Source organism: Acipenser ruthenus, chromosome 1 (assembly GCF_902713425.1).
Source record: "Acipenser ruthenus chromosome 1, fAciRut3.2 maternal haplotype, whole genome shotgun sequence".
In the NCBI taxonomy this organism is placed as follows: domain Eukaryota; kingdom Metazoa; phylum Chordata; class Actinopteri; order Acipenseriformes; family Acipenseridae; genus Acipenser; species Acipenser ruthenus.
The window spans coordinates 56,853,144-56,875,951 of record NC_081189.1 but is presented as its reverse complement, the minus strand read 5'-3'; the positions used below and the strand labels follow the sequence as shown (position 1 = coordinate 56,875,951).

Genomic DNA, 22,808 nt, shown 5'->3' with positions numbered 1-22,808 from the left:
AAGGAGGTGAAGTGACTTGCTCACACAATGAGTCAGTGGCTGAGGTGGGATTTGAACCAGGGACCTCCTGGTTACAAGCCCTTTTCTTTAACCACTGGACCACACAGCCTTATGTGTGGGTGTTGCCTGATTATTTTGTTATCTACATTTTTGTTATCTACATTTTTTCATTGAATTACAACTAATGTAATAACTATTTGGTGGTATGCATTTCGGCTATATGAGAAAGGTGGTACCCATTGGCACACCTTACAGTAAATAAGTAAGTAAGCATGCAAGCAAGTAAGAAAGTTTATTTATATAGCTCCTTTCATACAACAGTATCTCATATTGCGTTACAAGTCAGTAGTGCTTTACAAGTCAAGAGTATAAATACATATTATAAATCATAGTAAACACATGTTTGGATGGTTATTGCTGGTCATCACTCATATAAAGGTCCAGATATATGTATCAATGTATTGACTTTTTAGTTTGTAGATTACTGAGCTAAACCAAGAATAATGCACATGCCTTATAATCTCAACCCATGAAAAAGACGTTAGTGCAGCAGCTGGCCTTTATTGAACAGACATGTGCCAATTTACAGGAAGTGTTGCATCAACTTCAGTAAACAATATTTTGTTTTTATTCTTGACCACTCATGTGCATTGTCATACATTTATTACAACATGCTTATCAATGGCTTGCTTAGGCACAATAAGCGTAGTGTGACAATACTTTTGTCTGTGACCATATATGTATTTTGTGAGAAAAGATACATAATCTGATATATTTTAATAAATGTCACCATTTTCAGTCATTCACTAGCTGTTTATTATTATCCATAACTTCAAACTTATTTCATTACTGCGATTCATTTTGGTAAAATTGTGTTGATTCGTTGTTACATTGTTTTTTTTTTTTAAACGACGCATTGATGGTTAAACAATAGGTATCAACCCAGCCCTACTCTGACTACACTGTATTTATACTGTAATTGCATTTGCGAGTCTGTGGTAATTAGGCTACATTGTAAATGCACAACCACATGTTAAAATACAGTGTAACTACAAAAGACATAGAAACTGACATTTTAAATGTTGTACAATAATGAAACACATTGTCGTGTTGTAAGTAATTACAATGTACACATTGTAGACAGATACCCTAATGTACAGTACTGCCACCTATTTATTACTATTTTATCACCTAAAACAAGTTCTAGGAGGAATTCTAGGAGGATCATATTTAGGAATCATAATTCCAAACTCCAATCATTATTCCATCCATTTAATAATGATCTATGTCAACATTTGCAAACCTTAATTTGCATATTTTGGTAATGAATATCTGCCCCATGTTATAATGATTACTTGGTTGTGTGTATTGTGGTACAGTGTTGATACTATTTAACACAACCGCACCCTTCCAAGAAGTTGCAGCTCAGCAAGTCTGACACTATGTATTATTTGGTTATGAGTCATGTAGGAACTTAGAAGCTGTTGCAAGAATCAGGCCACAGCTTCATATAGTAGAAACAAAAGGGCATAGCAACACGTTGTCTTTCTACACTTTGATAGCAGTCAGGTATGTCGGTCCTCTGTAGTTTCAGAGAAAAACCCTGTCAGGCTCGTTTTAAGGTTTATTCTCTAGGTTTGAAAGAAAACAAATCAAACACTGTGGCATCTTGGTATGTTCTGAGATTTAAGTGCATTCCTCATACCCTTATTGTTACAGCTGGTTCCGCTATGCTAGTGTTGTGCAAGTTTTGGTCTTCTTTGTTTAAGATGTTTATTATACAGGAAAGTAAAGCCATGAACAAATTGAAAAGGTAATATAAATGTCATTTGTTTACTCATTGTAATCATTGTAACTTGGTGATAAATGGTGGTGTGCATTGCAATCTTCAGAACCTGTTGTGTTCTACAATTATGGTCTTTTTTAAATAAAAAAATATTATTCATCGATGACTGGTCCATAGTTCAATATTCTCTGCAGTACCTTGTAGGCTTTCCAGTTTTGTTCAAATTCTGATGGTAGTTTCAGCTGTAGTTACACTTTATCAAGCAGGCAGTCTCCAGGAGGTTATGGATGTAATCTACAATCTGTGTTGTACACAATGATAATGTGGGAAAAAAAAATTACCAATACAATTTTTTGCTAGAAATATTGTACAGCAGATATTTTCCTTATTGGGTTATCGGGTAACAGATTTCTTAAGTATGGTACTACACTGTAAAAGTAAATGTGGTAGGCAATTACAGTTTTAGCTGAATGCTGTGTTGACAAGTTTTTTTTTCTTTTATAGCTTTTGTAGATGTGTGAAAAATAAGTCTCTTTGGCCAATCGTTATTCCACAAATGTTGGTTGGTTCTAAACATTTTTCCATAATACAGTAATCCATCACTTATCCGACTGCCGTGGGACCGGAGTAAGGGCGGATATGTAAAAAGGCGGATAAATGAATCCTGTTTTAAATACCATTATACACAGCTGTAACAACTACTATATTCACACAATTATTGTTTTGAGATTTAGCTTTTATTCGAGAGCTCCCCTAAATCCCTTGTTTAGAAAGATTCAGGGCTGATACGCCCCGCAGGCGAACAGGATTTATTTACATATCAACACACTGAACAGCTCACGTGACACTACCAGCAATGGCAGGATATGGAGTACATACAACACAATATCTGAACTAATCTTTCTGTTGATAATAAACTAACGTTGCTGAAGAGGTTGCCTGATAAATGGTTAGGGTGGATATGTGAAAGGCGGATACGCGACGGATTACTGTAATTCAGTAGGGGTGCACCGATAGGATTTTCTTGGTCGATACCAATAGCCGATGGTTATCTACCCATATCAGCCGATACCGATAATAAATAGACAGTGCAGGTAAACTACTAGAACAAGACATAGGACCTATATTTAAACTGTTTTCTAATTATAAATGTTAAACAATTAACAGATATAATTTACGAACAGGCATTGTTTACTTGTTGCATTTACTTCAGAAAATGAATACAAAGAATAACGTAGTATTATATTGTGTGCTTGACAGCAATTTATACATTTGTTTTACAACAGTCACACAAAAAAAACACTTTGCATTCGTACTAGTAAAAACACTTCTGTAGAAAAAATATAAAATGTGACATTTTTTATAGCCACTTGCTGTCAAACATTGCGTATTATAACTTCAACCTATACTCTATACTCTGTCACTATAAAAAAAAATAGCCAACGCAATGTCAACTACAACAATGTTCGTTTATCAAAAACAAAAAGAAAATATGCATTAAAAAAGTAGTAAAAAAAATGTGTTACTAAACAAGAATCAGTAATCAAGTCCAGCTTCAAAATGCCGCCTAATACACCCGCAACCAATGCAGATTAAGATAAAAAACAATTACAAAAGCTAATTCCCACTTAACGTTTAGAGAGCCAACAACTCCTTGGAAGTTAGGGAGATTGTTGTCGTTGCTGCTGTAGTCCTGGTTTTAAAAAGTGCTTTTCAGCGAAACTGTTTACGTTCAAGGATTTGATGAAGTAAGCTACAGAGGAGGACCTGAGGTGATGCCAAGCTGCTAAAGAGAGAGAGAGTCGGAGCAGAGACATCACAGAGGCAGTTTTGTAACTAACTACGCATCGATGATGCATTTGAACAATAGTTTGCCTGGTTAATACAATTTTCTTACAAATAATAAATACCCCTATATTTATTACAGTTTTGTCAGCCTGAAACCAACTACAAAGGGTGAATGTTAGTCTGGTAACTGTATAGGCTACATGTACTCTAAACTATGAATAATAATAATAATAATAATAATAATAATAATAATAATAATAACTTAAACTATCAATGTTATTTAGGATTCAACCTATTTTTTTTAAGTATCAGAATAATATTCTCTACTCGCAGTTCATCGTTGGATTTAATGTAGCATCAAGTCTGTTCTGCTGCACACAACTCGCTATCCTATTGTTGTCTTCAGATATTTAAAAAATAAATCCAAACACCGCTCTTTTGAGACGTATTTACTATGTTTTGGTCTCACGTTACAAAGCACTGGGAAAATGAGTGTCTCTAATCTCTTCTGACTACATCATTTTATGGGGACATCCATTAATTTGCGCAATATACTGTACTCATGTGAATCTTTATAACTCTGTAATTTTGTGCAGAGTGTTAATTTGCTTATTGTTTCATCCGTTTGTTTCCGAATGCTTACATTTAAATGATTTATTACTGTGCTAATTGGAATGGTTTTCGCTTTAAGAACTACTGCAATTACTGCAGATTAATGGTCAGACTAACTTGTATTCAGTTTACCTGATTAGGTCCCAAGTGTGCAAACTGCTGCTTGTCTTATTCCTTTGGAAAAATTGTAAGCATAATCAGTGTAGGCAGATGCAGCTGAACATCACCTCTCTGCTGGATGATGTTAGGAAGATTGATTTGGAAGGAGGATATTCTTCATCAAATTCATTTATATTTAGATCTAAGTATTGTCACAAGCCTGGTTTGCACTTTGTTTTCCAAAAAGGAAAAACACTTAATTGTTTTAAACTATAAATACACATCTCAGAAAGTTATTAAAAGCAGTATGTTTGTTCTGTTCTACTATTGCCTAATTGTATCACTACGCAATTACAGCGACACCTGCTGAAAAAAGGACTGTAGCAACTGTCCTACATCTGCAACCAGAGTAGGCTGCTTCTTGGTCTAGTGGGAAATTTTTTGTTTGGGACAACCACACTCCCAATTCAAAGTCAGTGATGTCATGTTCAAAATACTTTTTTACTTTTGACTTTTAGCACTGTGGCAGCAGGCTCCTCGGTAGCGCTCAAACCCCTGTGGTTTACCATCCCTCGGCAACATTATTCCTCTTGAAAAGGCAATCAGCAAACTTTACAAGTCTGTGGTTTGTTTAATTGTACTTGTTTAATTGTGCCGACTGAACCAACACACACAGCTACTCAGTTCCCTCATATGTACCAAGTCCTGCCCTGTGAACCCACTGCAGCCAATCACTAATCGATATCTGCTGTTGAAACCTTGGTCTTAACTAGTACACTTGTGTATCTGATCTCCCCAAGATGGCCGCCACAACAGGACTCTATACCTACCGCATGCACCATCTTGTTGAGGTCATGTCTGTCTGTTGGGAGGCCAGTTTTTCCACCCTCCATCTTCCTTCACCCTGTTACATCATCATTTATCACAAAGGCAAATCATCCATGTTCTTTCACAAGCACTACTTCCTCCCCATAGGTGTAATTTACATGGGAGACATGCCCCCTTCACTTCTTCAATGACGGGGAAATGTCCCCCTCACATTGCAGGAGTACTAAAACTTTTATTTCTCAATACAGTGGAACATCTCATATCCGACCATCACATGACTGCCCTAATCAATTAACCACCTCGCTGAATGAATGAATGAATGAATAAATAAATAAATATTAAAATTAGGCTACGAGAGTAATGGCATTGGTAGCAAGTGCAGCGTCCGCGATGGAAACAAAGAAAGCGTTATAGCAATCAGTCTTTTGGTGCATTCCCCTTTAAGAGAGATGGGCTGTGTGCGTGTGTCAGTCAGCTGTGTGTAGCACTGACGTTTCAATACACCAGTTGAGAAAGCTTTGTGTTGTACTCTTTTTTTGTGCGATGTGTTTATATGATGGAGCACACGGTTGCAGATATTGGCAGCGTGTTGTTGTAGCTTTTAAGTGCATTTGAATTAAACAAAGCAAGCTTCATAAACGCAATGCTTACCGGCCGTTTGTTTAAAATAGCCGAAGTAATATTTAAACCGAGCTTCTTATCGGCTGTTAGCAATATCTAGAAAGAGCACAAAGTACCGTGACAGAGATATTAAGAAAGCAGAACCAGGGAGGCAAGGACTTTGTGAGTTAAGAAAAAAGCCATAGCAACACTGTATATTGTAGCCTAATGTATCTTGTTTACGTTTGCATACTTTTAAAGCAAAGAATTTTCCAGAGTTTAAGCAGTTTGAGTGATGCTTTTCTTCACTAACCTATTTATGCAGGTGTAAATGTCATTTTCTATAGATGTTCACAAATCCGACTTTTTCACATATCCGCCTATACCCCAGTCTACAGGGGGGCAGATATGCAATGTTGTACTGTAATGTATTCGTATAGTCATTATAGATGTCACCACTAGGACCCAGTGGAAATGCCAATCAACTGGGACTGGTTGTATTAATAAGAAAAATGAGATCGGATCTGGGATGACTGGAGCCGAATCATGAGAAGGTGTTTTATTATGCGGATCTGGATCAGGCTCCCCTAATCTGTAATGTTGATCTGATCTTGGAGCTGCATATGCCAAAACTAGGGAAACTGACCAATGAGAAGAGAACGTGTGTAGCGCATAGCTGAAAGACCTCAACTGCCATACCTCTTCACACAACAACTGTAAAACTCAACTCTTCCCTTCTGGACAATATAGCACTCTGCTTTTAATGCACTTTAACTTGCACTTATGTGCTCCCTATTTTACTCTATTTAATCCTGCACTTAACCCAATCTGTAGTATCTTGTATTTCACTTGCACTCGTATCTAACCCTGATGTAACTATCAACACTGTTATCTGCTCTCGAACTGCCCCGATATCAAATCGTATTGTGTTTTGTATTTGCTCTTATTAGGACTGAAGTCATTGTATTTTTGTATCTTGCTCTTAATTGTACTGTAATTCTTGATATGTATTTTTTTGTATACAACTGTACGCCCTGGGTAAAGGCTTCTGCTAATAAATAATAATAATAATAATAATAATAATAATAATAATAATAATAATAATAATAATAATAATAATATTTGTATACAGCCTGAGATCACAGTAATGTTGGGAAAAAATGGCAAACGAATGGAAAGAAATAGTTGCTGTATCCAAAACACTTTATTTTATGTAAACAGGAAAATGGTTTAAGTTTGTAATTCACCCTAGCTCAGTGTTTTTTTTTTTTTACTAATGTCATCACACTGAGGTTTCTGTCTACTTACAGTTTAACTTTTCATTTTAAATTGAAACCGTAAACTTAAAGCTGAAAATACTTCTTAATAAAACCCTTTTCTTATACAAATACAGTACTAGTATAATTTTAATATCAAAACTGTACTTATCTTAAGTATTTAAATTGTGGGGAAATCTCAGCGTTTCTAGAAATATATTTTAAGGGCAATTCTTATATCTCCCATTAAGTCTGCATTATGCCACACTCGCTCTAGCACTCAACGCTGCCTCCGGTTGTACCAAAAGGATCCGATCCTGGGTCCAGGCCCCGAACTGAGAGGAGCTTCAATGCTCTTCGTAGACTAAAGTCTCAATTGAATAGTTGATTTCCAGAGCAGCCAACAGTTATATGTATATGCTTGTTCTTCCAGTACAATGCCATGGATAGGGGCATACCAGTTCAGTGTATGTGAATATATTCCTTGTAACAGAAAGAAGCCTTTGCATTAGCTTTGTTGTAACTCAGTTAGACAAGGCTTGGTTTAAAAATGTGAAAATAGGTTTACTTCAGTGGGTTTTTAATTGGCTAACTTGTTCTTGTTGCCAAGACCAAACAGCAGACTCTTTCCTATCCAGTGGCATGCAGACTAATAAAACACTGCCACATTTGGAATAGGTCTAGGTGTTGTGACAGGAGCAGTTTACAGTAACCAGCCAAGACAGACAGATCTCAGGCCAATCCATCATGGGCCCACACACCCACACTGGAGGATCATGCTTGAGAGGCTTTATTGACCAGTGATGTGAAAAAGAAAAAGGATTTAAGCTAAGAATGATTGTTTAGTCAGCAACAAAATATATTATCAGCCTTTACCAAAAAAAAAAAAAAACCCTAAACATTAATTTTTTTTATGTTTTGCTGACATCATACAGTATGACATGCTATCACGTTTATGTATTATATTATAAGCTGAGGTAGGCACAATTTGGTTCTTTTAAATGTCAGGAAATTTAAGGCCAACTGCTTGCTTCAGAACGTACTGTATTCTAAAAAATAAACATGTTCAGTTTAATAACAAAAGGGAGTTGTTTTCTTTATTTTCAGTATTAAAATGAGGTTAGATTTGTTATTTTTAGAGAATGTAATCAACAAAATAAATGAATACCTACAAGCAAAATTATTAATTTACTAAATGCTTTGTTGTTTATTTAAGATTTTTATGATTTCACATAAATTATTGGAGAAAAATTAGTCTTGTGTAAAAAATAAAAATAGACATGAATTATCTTTATCAGTTTTGTTTTTTACACAATAATTATTGTGCTCTGCTTATTATATTGTAATTCAAGATAATAGATTTAAGGACATGCATTTAGTAAACTTTAACCACTTTTTAATAAAACAAAAAGCAAAATACACAATTTCTTTAAATCCGCTACAGTATAAGGATGTAATACTAATAATCTAAGCTATTGTGGTTAAATGTAAAACTTTACCCCTATCACACATTAAAGAAGTTTAAAAACAAATATTTAATTACCAGTAAGATTGTAAAGTCATTTTTTAGTTCAACTTAAACTAATTATGACTAAGGTTCAAAGTACATATAAATATATATTTTTTTATCATGTTGGTGAAATGATCCAATTAGGTTTTTAACAGTCCCATTCTCTCTTCCTAATCAGAGCATCCAGTTAGTGGATAAACAATTAGTGTTTGTCCCTGGTAGACACATCACTTAACTGTGACTTGCCATTTCAGACAGATGGTAAACAAGAAGGGTGAGCAGTGTCAAACGATGCACACTCTTCAGCATTAATCAGAGCAGTATTAACACTCCTAGCTCCATGAGAACTTGTTCCTTAGCACATTTGTTACAAAGGCACTGATGTGGCTGGTCATGGTTTGTCCTCTGGTTATAAATCAAACAACTCTGCTGAAAACAATATTTTACCTTTCTCCTCTTTTATTGAAATTTCACAAAGAGCTATTTCAAAAGAAGAAATGGGGAGAACACACATTAAAAATACTTTTATGTTTAGATTTTCTAAATGTAGATTCATTATTAATTATGTTGAATAAGCAACAGAGAGTAGTTTTTTATTTGAAAATAAAAAGTATCTTCTTGTCACAGATAGGTTTGTGGTTACGTCAGACCAGGAAGGAGACACGCACAGTACTATGAGGTATGAAGCGCTGATGAGCGTGTTTATTATTAAATAAAATGTTTAAACAAGCGGTCCGCATCCCTCTGCTCCAGAATGTTAATGGCCATGAGGACCATCTGCTCAAGTTCCCCTTTGTTCTTGTGGAACCACTCCATTAGGGTGATTGTGTCCACCTCCATTCTCCAAAAAAACCCCACACACAACAAAAAACATGTTCAAAAATAAAGAATTCCCCTGCAGTACTTTTCCTGGTCTGAGTAAGTGCAGGTGCTGTAATCCCACTTCTGGACACCATATGTCATAGATAGGCTTGTGGTGATGTCAGACCAGGAAGGTGACATACACAGTACTGCGAGGTGTGATGCGCATGTCTATTATTAAAGAAAACGTTTAGACAAACAAAACACGAAAACCAAAACAAACAGACAGACACAGTGAACAAGTAACTCCGCTGCTCGCCTGGTGTTCTCTCTGCCTCGCTTCTCCCACACAACTCCACTGCTCCGCTCACTGGCTCCTGATCACCGCTTCCATCCAGTTCAAGACTCTTGTACTCGCCTACAGATGCCTTAACCAGACTGCACCCAGCTACCTCCAGACCCTCATTTCCCTACACCCCCACTCAACCTCTCTGCTCCTCCTGCACTAGAAGACTGGCTCTACCTCCTCTATGCTCCCCTGCCTCCAGAGCCTCCTCCTTCGCCCCGCAGTGGTGGAATGACCTTCCGACAGATGTCAGGACTGCCCTGTCCCTGACCACCTTCCGGCACCTCCTCAAGACTCACCTCTTCAGACAGCACCTGTAGAACTCCTTTTCCCTTATCACTCTTCCTTAAATGCGCTTTACTTGCTCTTATCTGCTCCTTATTTTACTGCATTTAATCCTGTACTTTAGAGTACTGTAATATGTCACAAGTGTTATTTAATCTGTAGTATTTTGTATTTAATTATATCCTGATTTAACTATCACTGACAATGTTATCTGCTCCGTTATTGAATCGTATTTTGTCATATACTTGTACTTGCTAGAACCGAAGTAATTGTATTTTATCTTGCTCTTTAATTGTATTAATACTTGTATTGTGATTCTTGAAATATATTTTTGTTTACGACTGTAAGTCGCCCTGGATAAGGGCATCTGCTAAGAAATAAATAATAATAAAATTATAATATCGTGCTGGTGTAAAGCCAGCACGAGTAGCAATTGTTATTTATATTTGTACCTTCAATTTATGTTCCTCCTCTGAACAAAACCTAACCCCGAGTGAGAGATCCCTGTCTCTTTTATGCAGCAGTGCCTGGTCTCGATTGCTTGTTAGTCATTCAGTCGGGCCCAGGCACATTCTGCACGTGAACTGTTTTGGCAGGGAAGGCAATTAATCCTAAAACACTCGTGCACACATCCATTTTAAACACTAATAACACTATAGACAATACACAAAATATGCACAGGGGTGGGGTGTACCCCGTCACACTCCTCTACATTCATACCTGATTGAGGATACCTTCCCATGACTGAGGATATAGTCGTTTGAAATGATTTAGTATAACATCATGTGATAAGCAACACAACGCCAATAAAGCAAGTCAGAATCCACAGTTTAAAAATACACAACAATGGTAACGTAAAATGTATACACCAAAAAGGTAAATTACTATAAGTTAAAAGCTGTAGTAAATGGGCACTGTAATCAATTATAAACCTAATTTAAGTTAAGAACCAATAGCAGTAATGTCCTCTGTAGATAACTGAACTTGTCTCTTGTTCAGTTATCTAAAGAGGACTTCACCTTTGGCTTGGGACACCTAACTGTCACCATTGCTCACGTTTGCAATGAAAATAGAGAATTCCAGAAAAAAAATCCATTTTTATGTCAAGGGTTTACAACAAACATTTAAGTGCCATGTCAGTGGGTGTCATTTTATGGTAATTATGGAGTATTTCATATAGCAAACATCTAGAGTAAGTAGTGGGGTTCCGAAAAATATAGCATTACATATTGTATGGGAATATAGTTATACACTTATGATTTTCTTTTTTTAATGTTTGGCAGCGTGGATGGGGTTAAAAGCCCCACCCCTGGAAACCCTGTACAGAATGTGACCGTCTCCAGATTAATTGATTAATTTATTGTTAAACTGGAGATGGTCACCGGTGTAAAAGCCTGCAGCTTTTGTTGTTCGGTGTGGGTGTTCAAGAGGAGGAACGTGTGTGTGTGTGAGAGTCGGGAGAAAGAAACGAAAATGAAAGTAAAAGTAAACAAATGCTATGCTTTCTGGAAGGACCAGTATGGTATTTGTTTGGTGGAGGTATTTTTGTTTTGTGTTGCGTATTGTGTTGTTTTATTGCACCTATTTATTTTGCTCTGTGAGCATTGTTTTTGTACAACCTTTTTTTTATTTTTTGTTTCAATAAAAACGGCGCACTTGCGCTTTTTCACCTGCAAGTACCTGTGTGTTTCTGTCAGCTGTCTGGTCTGGGGATGTCAGCACTCAGCCATCCTGTTACATACAGGGCAGCAGTGTGGAGTAGTGGTTAGGGCTCTGGACTCTTGACTGGAGGGATGTGGGTTCAATCCCCAGTGGGGACACTGCTGCTGTACCCTTGAGCAAGGTACTTTACCTAGATTGCTCCAGTAAAATCCCAACTGTATAAATGGGTAATTGTCTGTAAAAAATAATGTGTAAAAAATAATGTAATTGTATGTAAAAAATAATGTGATAGGGCAGCAGTGTGGAGTAGTGGTTAGGGCTCTGGACTCTTGACTGGAGGGTTGTGGGTTCAATCCCCAGTGTGGACACTGCTGCTGTACCCTTGAGCAAGGTACTTTACCTAGATTGCTCCAGTAAAAACCCAACTGTATAAATGGGTAATTGTCTGTAAAAAATAATGTGTAAAAAATAATGTAATTGTATGTAAAAATAATGTGATAGGGCAGCAGTGTGGAGTAGTGGTTAGGGCTCTGGACTCTTGACCGGAGGGTCGTGGGTTCAAATCCCGGTGGGGACACTGCTGCGGTACCCTTGAGCAAGGTACTTTACCTAGATTGCTCCAGTAAAAAAAAAAACCCAACTGTATAAATGGGTAATTGTATGTAAAAATAATGTGATATCTTGTAACAATTGTAAGTCGCCTTGGATAAGGGCGTCAGCTAAGAAATAAATAATAATAATAATAATAATAATACCCCCATATCAATCAATCAATCAATCAATCAACCAATCAAACTTAGATGTATATAGTGCCCCCTATACATTTGAATGTCTCGGTGTGCTTCACATCACCAGTTCAGTTAAAAACAAAGGCCCTATCAAATAACAAGGTTTTAATCTTTGATTTGAAATTGGATATCGAGGAGATGCCTTTGGTAGAAAATCCCAAAACACAGGGTGCTATATGACTAAATGTCCTAGCGCCAAATGTAATAGTACAACTATGAGGGACCACAAGGAGATCAGCCTCAGCAGAATGAAGGCTTCGGCCGGGCGTCTATCTTTGGACCAACTCTGCAAGATAGGGAGGAGCAAGACCATGCAGACTTTTATAAGTTAGAATTTTGAATTCTTTTCACTGAGCTACTGCAGCCAATGGAGCTGAGACAGCACAGGAGTGATGTGGTGATGAGCCTTAAGGCCGCCACACACCAGATGAGATGCGATTTTTCATTGGGCGACAAAATACTTTCGCAGCAACATGACCACACACGCCAGAAACAACACACAGGCGATGCGACAGATTGGAAAACTGCAAGTCTTATCCAGTGCCTTCAAAATAGACTCCCATATATTACCTTTCAAATCTGTATCTTTATAATGATCTTTGTCATAAAACTCTGGGTATTTTTCCATAGCAAGTATTATTTTTTCTGCTGGACCACGTGTATTGAAGCTGTTCTCTGATTGGTCAGTTCCCTAGTTGTTGCACGACAAATTGCAAAAAATAGGATTAAATTCTATTATGTCGCGTCGCCCCTGCGTTGCCTGTTGTGTCGCCTGTCGTGTGATAGATACTTATCAAAAATATAGGTTCTAGTTAATAGTATCGCATTGCTGCAGTTTTGCTTGTCGCATTGCATCTGGTGCGTATCATGAGTATGTGTATCATGCAGCTGAATTTTGTACGAGTTGCAGACTATTTCGAGTTATGTGGAAGACCAGCCAATAAGCATGAATCAAAACCTCAGCTGACGTTAAGTTTAAAAAAGGGCAGATTCATGCAATGTTCCTCCGATAAAAAAGACACCTTTGTAATAGCCCAAACATGTGCTACAAAGTTCAATGAGGGATCAAAGAGGAACCATAAATATATGAAGTGTGAGTTAAATACTATAATTTGACATGTGGTTCACAGATCAATTCTTAGATAATTTGTTAAGGTCATAACATTATGTTCAAACAGATGTATTGGAAGCAGGAGTTTAATACCAGAAGAGACTAGAATTTGATCTTATCTGGCATGAAGGTGAGCCTTAAGCTAGAGCAGCTGTCTGCTGTTAATGAGATGCTTTAATATAATTACTGTAGTTTGAGGTGTCATTTGTACACTGTAACAAGACTTGATGTATAGTATTGTGCTTTTACAAAATGCAGTGGGAATGAGATTAGATTCTGACAATCGTCACCCCAAAGGGTCTCCAAAGTGTTTTTTTTTCATCAACAGAAAATGCATCTGGATATGCCAAATGTGCATGTTGTTTACTTGCTTTCATATTTCCCAAGTGTGCACACTCTTTGGAGTGTGTGGTTTGTTTAATGTGTTGAGGGTTGTAAACAAAGTTTAACTTTCTGTTTCTCTCATCTCAGTAGCCTGCAGTAAATATTTCGTAATGTTACTATGTTTCCATGGCAACCTAAGACGTCCAGTGACATTTTCTGAAAGCAGATTTTCACATCCTCTATCTTCTTGACGTGAAGAAGTCCTACATATACATACTGTTAATAATGTCTTAATTGTGCATCTGATTATCTTTATAAAACAGTATAAATTCCTACTGTTTTTCATACTGGTGATGGATTTGTTTCATTGCATTCATAACAGTATGCTGTTAAAAGATAGAGCCTAATAATTTACCATAGTCTGTCACACTTAAGAGTACCGTGGCAGGAAAGCTGGGAACTTTGAATCCCACTGGCACTTCTTCAGTTACCCTCTCGTTCAATATCAGGCACTGCTCATTTTAGGAATTTTACACTTGGGATATTGACTGCAGCGAAACACTTGATCAGCTTAGTATGGGAAAGAGTATCCTTTTAAAACAGCATTCCCCCACACTGATACAAACAAAGATTATGCATCTACATTTTCCTGCAATAGAATACAATATTATTATTGGCAAATGTATCTTATACACAATATCAATTATATTGTGTATAAGAATTTTACAAACATATACCATTAAATAATTGATGTAATACATACATTATATATATATATATATATATATATATATATATATAGAGAGAGAGAGAGAGAGAGAGAGAGAGAGAGAGAGAGAGAGATATATATATATATATATATATATATATATATATATATATAATGTATGTATTATATATAGAAAGTCTACACCCCCTTGGACTTTTTTCACATTTTCTTGTGTCAGTGCCTCAGAGTTTCATGCATTTAAATGAGGATTTTTTTCCCACTTATCTACACACCATATTTCACACTGTTAAGGGGAAAAAAAGTTTTTATTGAGAAAAAAATTATATATTAAAAATAAGTCTAAGTCTCCAGACTTATTTATAAGGATAAGTCTCCAACCCCCTGAGTTAATACTTGGTGGAAGCACCTTTGGCAGCAATTACAGCTGTGAGTCTGTTGGGATATGTCTCTACCAACTTTGCACACCTAGATTTGGCAATATTTGACCATTCTTCTTTACAAAACTGTTCAAGCTCTGTCAAGTTCCTTGGGGAGCGTTGATGGACAGCAATCTTCAAGTCATGCCACAAATTTACGATTGGATTTAGGTTGGGGTTCTGACTGGGCCACTCAAGGACATTTACCTTTTTGTTCCTTAGCCACTCCAGTGTAGCTTTGGCTGTGTGCTTTGGGTCGTTGTCATGCTGAAAGGTGAACTTCTGTCCCAGTTGCTGCTTTCTTGCAGAGGGCAGCAGGTTTTCCTCAAGGACTTCTCTGTACTTTGCTCCATTCATTTTCCCTTCTATCCTGACAAGTGTCCCAGTCCCTGCCGATGAGAAACATCCCCATAACATGATGCTGCCACCACCATGCTTCACAGTAGGAATGGTGTTCTTTGGGTGATGTGCTGTGTTGGGTTTGCGCCAAACATAACGCTTTGCATTTAGGCTAAAAAGTTCCATTTTAGTTGTGTCAGACCACAAAACTTTTTGCCACATGGCTACAGAATCTCCTGAGTGTTTTTTTGCATACTTCAAACGCGATTCAAGGTGGGCTTTCTTGAGTAATGGCTTCCTTCTTGCCACCCTACCATACAGGCCAGATTTGTGGAGTGCTTGGGATATTGTTGTCACATGCACACTTTGATCAGTCTTGGCCATAAAAGCCTGTATCTCTTGCAAAGTTGCCATTGGCCTCTTGGTAACCTCTCTGATCAGTCTCCTTCTTGCTCGGTCATCCAGTTTGGAGGGACAGCCTGATCTAGGCAGGGTCTTGGTGGTGCCATACACCTTCCACTTCTTAATAATTGTCTTGACCGTGCTCCAAGGGATATTCAAGTTATTTTGTTATACCCATCCTTTGATCTGTGCCTTTCACAACTTTGTCCCAGAGTTCTTTTGAAAGCTTCTTGGTGCTCATGGTTGAGTATTTGCTTTGAAATGCACTACCCAGCATAGGGGACCTACAGGAACTGCTGAATTTATCCTGAAATCATGTGAATCACTACAATTTAACACTTAACTTGGTGTGTGATTTTGAAGGCGATTGGTTACACCTGAGCTAATTTAGGATTACTATTACAAGGGGGGTGGACACTTATCCAACCAAGCTATTTCAGTTTTTATTTTTAATTCATTTTCTACAAATTTCTAGAATATTTTTTCACTTGGAAGTTGTGGGGTAGAATGTGTAGATAAATGAAAAAAAAAATGTAATGCATTTTAATTCCAGGCTATAAGGCAACAAAAGGTGAACATTTTGAAAGGGGGTGTATACTTTCTATAGGCACTGTATATTAGGGCTGTCAATTAATCGCAGTTAACTTCTGAGATTAACACGTTCATTTCTTTAGAGCTCATTTTTTTAATGCTTGTTAATCGCAGTCCTCTGTCTTGACCCTGTTAACATACCGTAATTCATTCCCTGCAGCACCATTTTAATATACAACATCTAGTTTGTTTGTGTGCTCCTGAAGTAGCATCTCCTGTTTTATACATAATATTGTAACCATCTGTGCATTTGTGTTTTCCTCCCTGTATTCCTGCTGTTTCTATTGTAATTCCCACTCTGTATTTCCCACCGCTGCTTTGCTTACCTCTGTCTGTGTGAGTCAGCCTGCTTGTGCGTGATCTGTGTCTCTCCTGTGATTGGTCCTGTCTGTGTGTGTTCCCACTGGTCTGAAGTGTGCGGCTGAGGACCAATGGGATCTCTGTAAGCTCTGTCCCTGATTTACATAGGAGGGCGGAGCTAAGCCTACAAGAAAGCGCTGTGCTATCTGGGCAGGTTGTTGGTTGCCATGGTTGTTTTGAAGTTTTGAATCCTGTGTTGTTGAAAGAGCTGTGGACTCTGGTGGGTGCTGAGCGAGCGTCTCAATAAATCCAGACAACAAGAAACAAGTGTCTCTGTTTTCTACCTCCTGTGAAATGCTACAATTTGACGTGAAATTCGACTCCTATTGCAAGCACATTTTTTTTTTAATACATATGTATATATTTACATGTTATATATACATTTTTTAATGTGGTTTAAATTACATTAAAACACTGAATGCTCATACCTACAGATTAATTACAGATTGATATAAAACATTTAGGATTTGTCAAAGAAAGTGTTCTATAATATGCCAGCAAGCCAGCACAACAAAATGCCTATCATCTGTCTACTGACTACTACCATTTTAAAAAAATATATATTAATTAGGCTTCCAAGCTGGCTTGGGAAGCCTATTGTTATTGTAAATAATTTATTTTTATTATTGTCGTTTTTCCTCCCGAAACTTTAAACTTCTCCTGTTCACACACGGTGTAACCAATCAACATGACACATGGCAGGTATGATCACGTGTAGATTACAGTTCAGATGCAGAAAAAAAATGCGCTTCTGCGTCAACCAAGATGCCGGCCTGACGCATTTCTTTAAAAACCTTTCAAAATCTTCTTCTTGGAAAGATCTGAAACTTTGCATACGTCATCAGCAACCAAGCCCACTTCAAGTTTGTGAAGCAGATGTTGCCCCGATACATTTTACTATTAAAATGGCTGCCACCAAATTCGCCAAAACATGCCCCAAACATCAAACTGCTTCTGTTTTAAAACCATTTAACCAACTAACTCTTAACTTGGTACACATCATCCTGGGTACAATGGAATTGAAATATGGAAAAATTGTATTCTTTTGTAAAACAAGATGGACGCCAGACCTATGTTTTGTTCTTAAATTTAAAACCGCTTCAGTTGAAAAATGGTTTCTTTGATTAACTCCAAAGTTGACAAGCATTATCCCTGTATCAGTACAATTGACTTTTTCAAAAATGGTGTTTGTGCGTAAACTAATATGGCCCCCTGATGCATTTCTTTAAAAACCTTTCAAAATCTCCATAAAACTGATCTGTTGCTGACACATGTGCTGCAATGCTACAGCTTGCCAAAACTTCCAATTGCTACTGAGCTTGGAAGCTGTAAAACTGGTTATTATTGTTGTTGTTGTTGTTGTTGTTGTTGTTGTTGTTGTAAACAATGATATATCTATATATTAAAGGAAACTGATAAGAAAATATATAGTATAATTTGAAATGCATTAAGGTGTGAGTAATTAACTGACTCTATTGTGGTTTAGCAATTGGTTCAAACCAATGCTGGAATTTTTCAGTATAATTTTGTGTAAGTAAATATAAAACTATAAAGAAGGGGCAACAATATTAATCCAGATATAGGATGTAACAGGGGTCTTTGCTACCCGTGATGTAAGGAGCACTTGATTTGGAATAATTGATTGATTTCTCTGGGTGACATGGATGTTCGCTGCTTGATTGACAGGAGATGGAGACAGAAGGTTGGGGTTGACACGCCCTGCAGGCGCGCAGGTTTATTTACACATTAGCTCACGTGGGACATACGGCCCAGCGTACAAAAATCAAAATACTGTACAAAAACACAGCAGGCAGGCAGCTACACACAGACAAAGCTCATTTACATTTTCACGTGAAATGCGGGTTTCCATGTGAAAATGGGCTTGTGTTTTTCGTCGTTTACATGAGTAAATGAGATTTAACCTATCCTTCTCTTTGGCCGTTTTTTTTTCGGTCACAAATCTGATTCACACGAGTAATTCTCTGAAACGTGCACGGGCATCGCCACTTCACATGTAAATAGCCCCGCATGGAAACTGGCCCAATGTTTTACACACTAACTTACACACATAGCTAACTAATATCACTGTTTAATAAAACAAACCCAGTGTGTGTTTTTTTCTTGGTTAATATCCCTTATTCTGTTATTACTTATTAGTTAATTATCTCAAAATTCTACAGCATTTAGCAATCCAGTGAAAAGGCCGGGTGCGAGCTGACATATTTATGAACAAACCAATTACTGTAATACGTTGCATGAATCTTTTAAATGTAGCGGTACCATGCTGGAATTAGCTTTCACTTTCAAAACAGCTTGGTTGTGATTGGAACCTTATAATTTATAAGGTCAAACAATGCAGAATTCAACGATTTTGTGGCACACATTACTTTTTTTTTTAATCGCTGTCTTTATAGGTGTGTATGATTTGTTAGTTATTGAAATCTCAGTCAAGATCATTTCATTGCACTTAATTTGCACCGATGAAACATAACCTGGTTAACCATACTGATGGCTTATCAAAATGCTTAGATGACAGATATGGTTGCATTTTTGTAGAACTTAAGGATAAAGCAAAATACATTTCGATAAGGAATTGCATTAGTTCCATTACTTAGTTGAGCACAAGGTGGTTTCAATAAATACTTTCTGATTTAAATATAGGCCTGCTATGTGATAGTTTGGGATATTCAGTCTATTTAAGGGGTGTTTATTTTTTACATTTTTATATATAATTATTAGTTGAATAAACCTCTACCGAAGAAGACCATTTTGCTACCTACTTTCCAGGTAGGTAGCAAATCCCCACTACTGCCTTATATATATATATATATATATATATATATATATATATATATATATATATATATATATATATATATATATATATATATATATATATATTGTAACAAATACACTCTGCTGTACTATATTTTTATTCTGTTCCCCCTCCTCTTCCAGATCAACAGTAACCACAAGACTGTCAGTTTGGTTTAACAGGGCGGTGCCTGTTTTTTTATTGGACAATCCAAAGCCTTAGGTGATAATCCATACAGGGTCAAACACAGTTCAGGTTCTCATACAGTCCAGGTTAATCCGCCAGAAGGGTGGTCAAAACAGTCCAAGTCATACACAGAATTATTTTTTCTTCCTTTTAGGTTTAAAGTAATAATTCTTACCAGCACTTTTCCTTTTCTTTTTCTTTCTCTCTCTCACTTAACCACCTTGTACTCCTCAGCAGCCTCGAGCAGACTAGCTGCCTCTCTTAAATACCCTGCACCTGGTTTTAATTTAACAATAGCTACCAGGTGCAGGGGATAATTAATAATAAAACAATTAACAAATCAAATTCAACGATAAACCAAAACAATTAAACTAAACAAATGTGCATTCTGCACATGTTTTCCACTCAGGGAGGCTTTAACCCCCTCCCTGCTGTGTTACACTTCCCCCCCCTTAAGTGTGCAACACTGATCGGCCATTCCAAGGCCACCCCCTCCCCTAAAACACAACCACCCACTCTCAAGTCCACAAATGTCAATTTTCGCCCTCTTCCACGGGCAGGCTTGAGGGTGGGTCGGTCCCTCCGGCACTTCCAAGAAGGGACCGTGAACCAGCGAGGGGGAATCCGGATGGCTTGACCAGGGCGACTGGAGTGCAGGCCGGCAACCGGGAGCAAGCAGTGACAGGCAGAGGTGTGCGACTGTGGACCCACGCAGCGACGTCTGGAGCTTCAGGGGGAGCAAAGTGAGGGAAAGGGGGAGCGCACGCGACGTCTGACCTTCACGTCGTGACGTCTGTATGTCCAGGAGGAGTAGAGTAGGGGACCAGACAAGCAACTGTGCCTGGCAATGCTGCGACCCGGGAGTCAGGACCAGCGGAGGGAGGTCTGGGCATTCCGGTAGGGGAACCACGACGTCGGGGCAAGGGACCGCACCAGTCAGTGCCGGAGTAGTTTGTGGGGCTGGTGGTTGGGGCTGTGGAGGAAGTAGTTTCCTCACCTCCTCCCCCTTGATTGTTGCTTCTCCCTCGGGCGCTGGAGACAGCGGGGCTTCTCCCACGGGCGCTGGAGACAGCGGGGCTTCTCCCACGGGCGCTGGAGACAGTGGGGCTTCTCCCTCGGGCGCTGGAGACAGCGGGGCTTCTCCCTCGGGCGCTGGAGACAGCGGGGCTTCTCCCTCGGGCGCTGGAGACAGCGGGGCTTCTCCCTCGGGCGCTGGAGACAGCGGGGCTTCTCCCTCGGGCGCTGGAGACAGCGGGGCTTCTCCCTCGGGCGCTGGAGACAGCGGGGCTTCTCTTGACCTCACCCATCTCTGGAACATTAGCTCCAGCTCCGTTGGTTCTGGGTCCGGAAGTCCCCGCTCCTGTCTCCGTTTTCTGTTCAGTTCCTCCTGAACAGCGGTGGCCGCTTTCATTGCCCGGATCATCTCGTGCAGCGCTTCCATTTTTTTAAAATTTATTTTACTGTGCTGGGTCAGTAGGGCGCGTTTCTGCCCGCATTCTCCACCACATGTGATAAATACACTCTGCTGTACTATATTTTTATTCTGTTCCCCCTCCTCTTCCAGATCAACAGTAACCACAAGACTGTCAGTTTGGTTTAACAGGGCGGTGCCTGTTTTTTTATTGGACAATCCAAAGCCTTAGGTGATAATCCATACAGGGTCAAACACAGTTCAGGTTCTCATACAGTCCAGGTTAATCCGCCAGAAGGGTGGTCAAAACAGTCCAAGTCATACACAGAATTATTTTTTCTTCCTTTTAGGTTTAAAGTAATAATTCTTACCAGCACTTTTCCTTTTCTTTTTCTTTCTCTCTCTCACTTAACCACCTTGTACTCCTCAGCAGCCTCGAGCAGACTAGCTGCCTCTCTTAAATACCCTGCACCTGGTTTTAATTTAACAATAGCTACCAGGTGCAGGGGATAATTAATAATAAAACAATTAACAAATCAAATTCAACGATAAACCAAAACAATTAAACTAAACAAATGTGCATTCTGCACATGTTTTCCACTCAGGGAGGCTTTAACCCCCTCCCTGCTGTGTTACAATATATATATATATATATGTTTTTTTTTGCTGTTGTGATCTATTTGTGATCTACCGGAAATCCCGTACAAGTTCAACACATTTCTCAGTAAATTCTAATCCACCCGGAACTTTCTAGAACTTTGTTATGTAAGTCTTGCAGCAAGCTGATGTTAAGCCCCATGTCTACTTCAACTGTAGATGGTTGCTTAAGCCTGGTGCTGTCGGTAGCCAGCAGCAATAATAAAGCCGCTGGCAATGAATTCTCAGCTATGCTAATTTAATACATTTTGGGGTACAAACAATACTTTTTTTGTCCTTGGTAGGTACCCATGGTAGATGCTACTTAAGGCCAAGGAACAGAAAAGTCTAGGCTTAAGGCACTCGGCTCTCCAATCACCAAACGCAAAGATAACAAAAGTGTAAAGGAAAAAAAAATTTTTTTTTATTTGTAGTAGCTTCAGTATTTTCTTATAAAACGACTAAACTGTAAAGCACTATCATTTCATGAGTCAAATGGCAATAACGTGAAACGTTGAATAAATGGTGTCACATAAAAAAATACTGAATGCAGGTCTCTAAACCCCTTGTACTGTATGCATATTTTTTCTATTTGGTCAAAGAAGCTTGCCAGGCCTACTTTCAGCAAATGTAATGTTAATACAGAATGCTTAGTACGGCCTTTAGTAATAGTAGAAAGTTGTGTGCGGTTACGTCACAAACAGGATTTTCACTGCTGAAGTCTCGTGAGCATAAGGTACGGCTTTAGGACATGTTTAAAATTGAACAGCTTTTTAGCATCAGAAGGCAATTTACCCACCCTTTAAAGTCATACAATGTTTTAGACACGCACTTCCTGTAGTCTGAGGAATGTGCATGGTATGTGTGTGCTACATCACACAAGTCACGACAGTGGAGAGAGAATTTGGAGTTTCTAAACTGCGTGGAAACCCAGCCATATGGACTGATTCTATGTTAGTTAACCCTTTGAGTAGTACGAACGTACCGGTACGTTCACTGCTCTCTGGTCCTCAGAGAGTACGACCATACTGGTACGTTCTGCAACTTTAAACTTGAATTACTGAGCCTACAAAACTTCTGATGACAAGATATTGTAACACTAGTTTTCTGTAGCACCTTTAATTTG

At 38.3% G+C, this 22,808-nt stretch overlaps 1 protein-coding gene across 2 annotated transcripts in view; it reads left to right on the top strand.

Moving 5' to 3' along the window:
• LOC117421291 (ephrin type-A receptor 5-like) overlaps positions 1 to 22,808 on the top strand; it is a 195,212-nt gene that overhangs the window by 27,988 nt on the left and 144,416 nt on the right. The window lies entirely within an intron of this gene.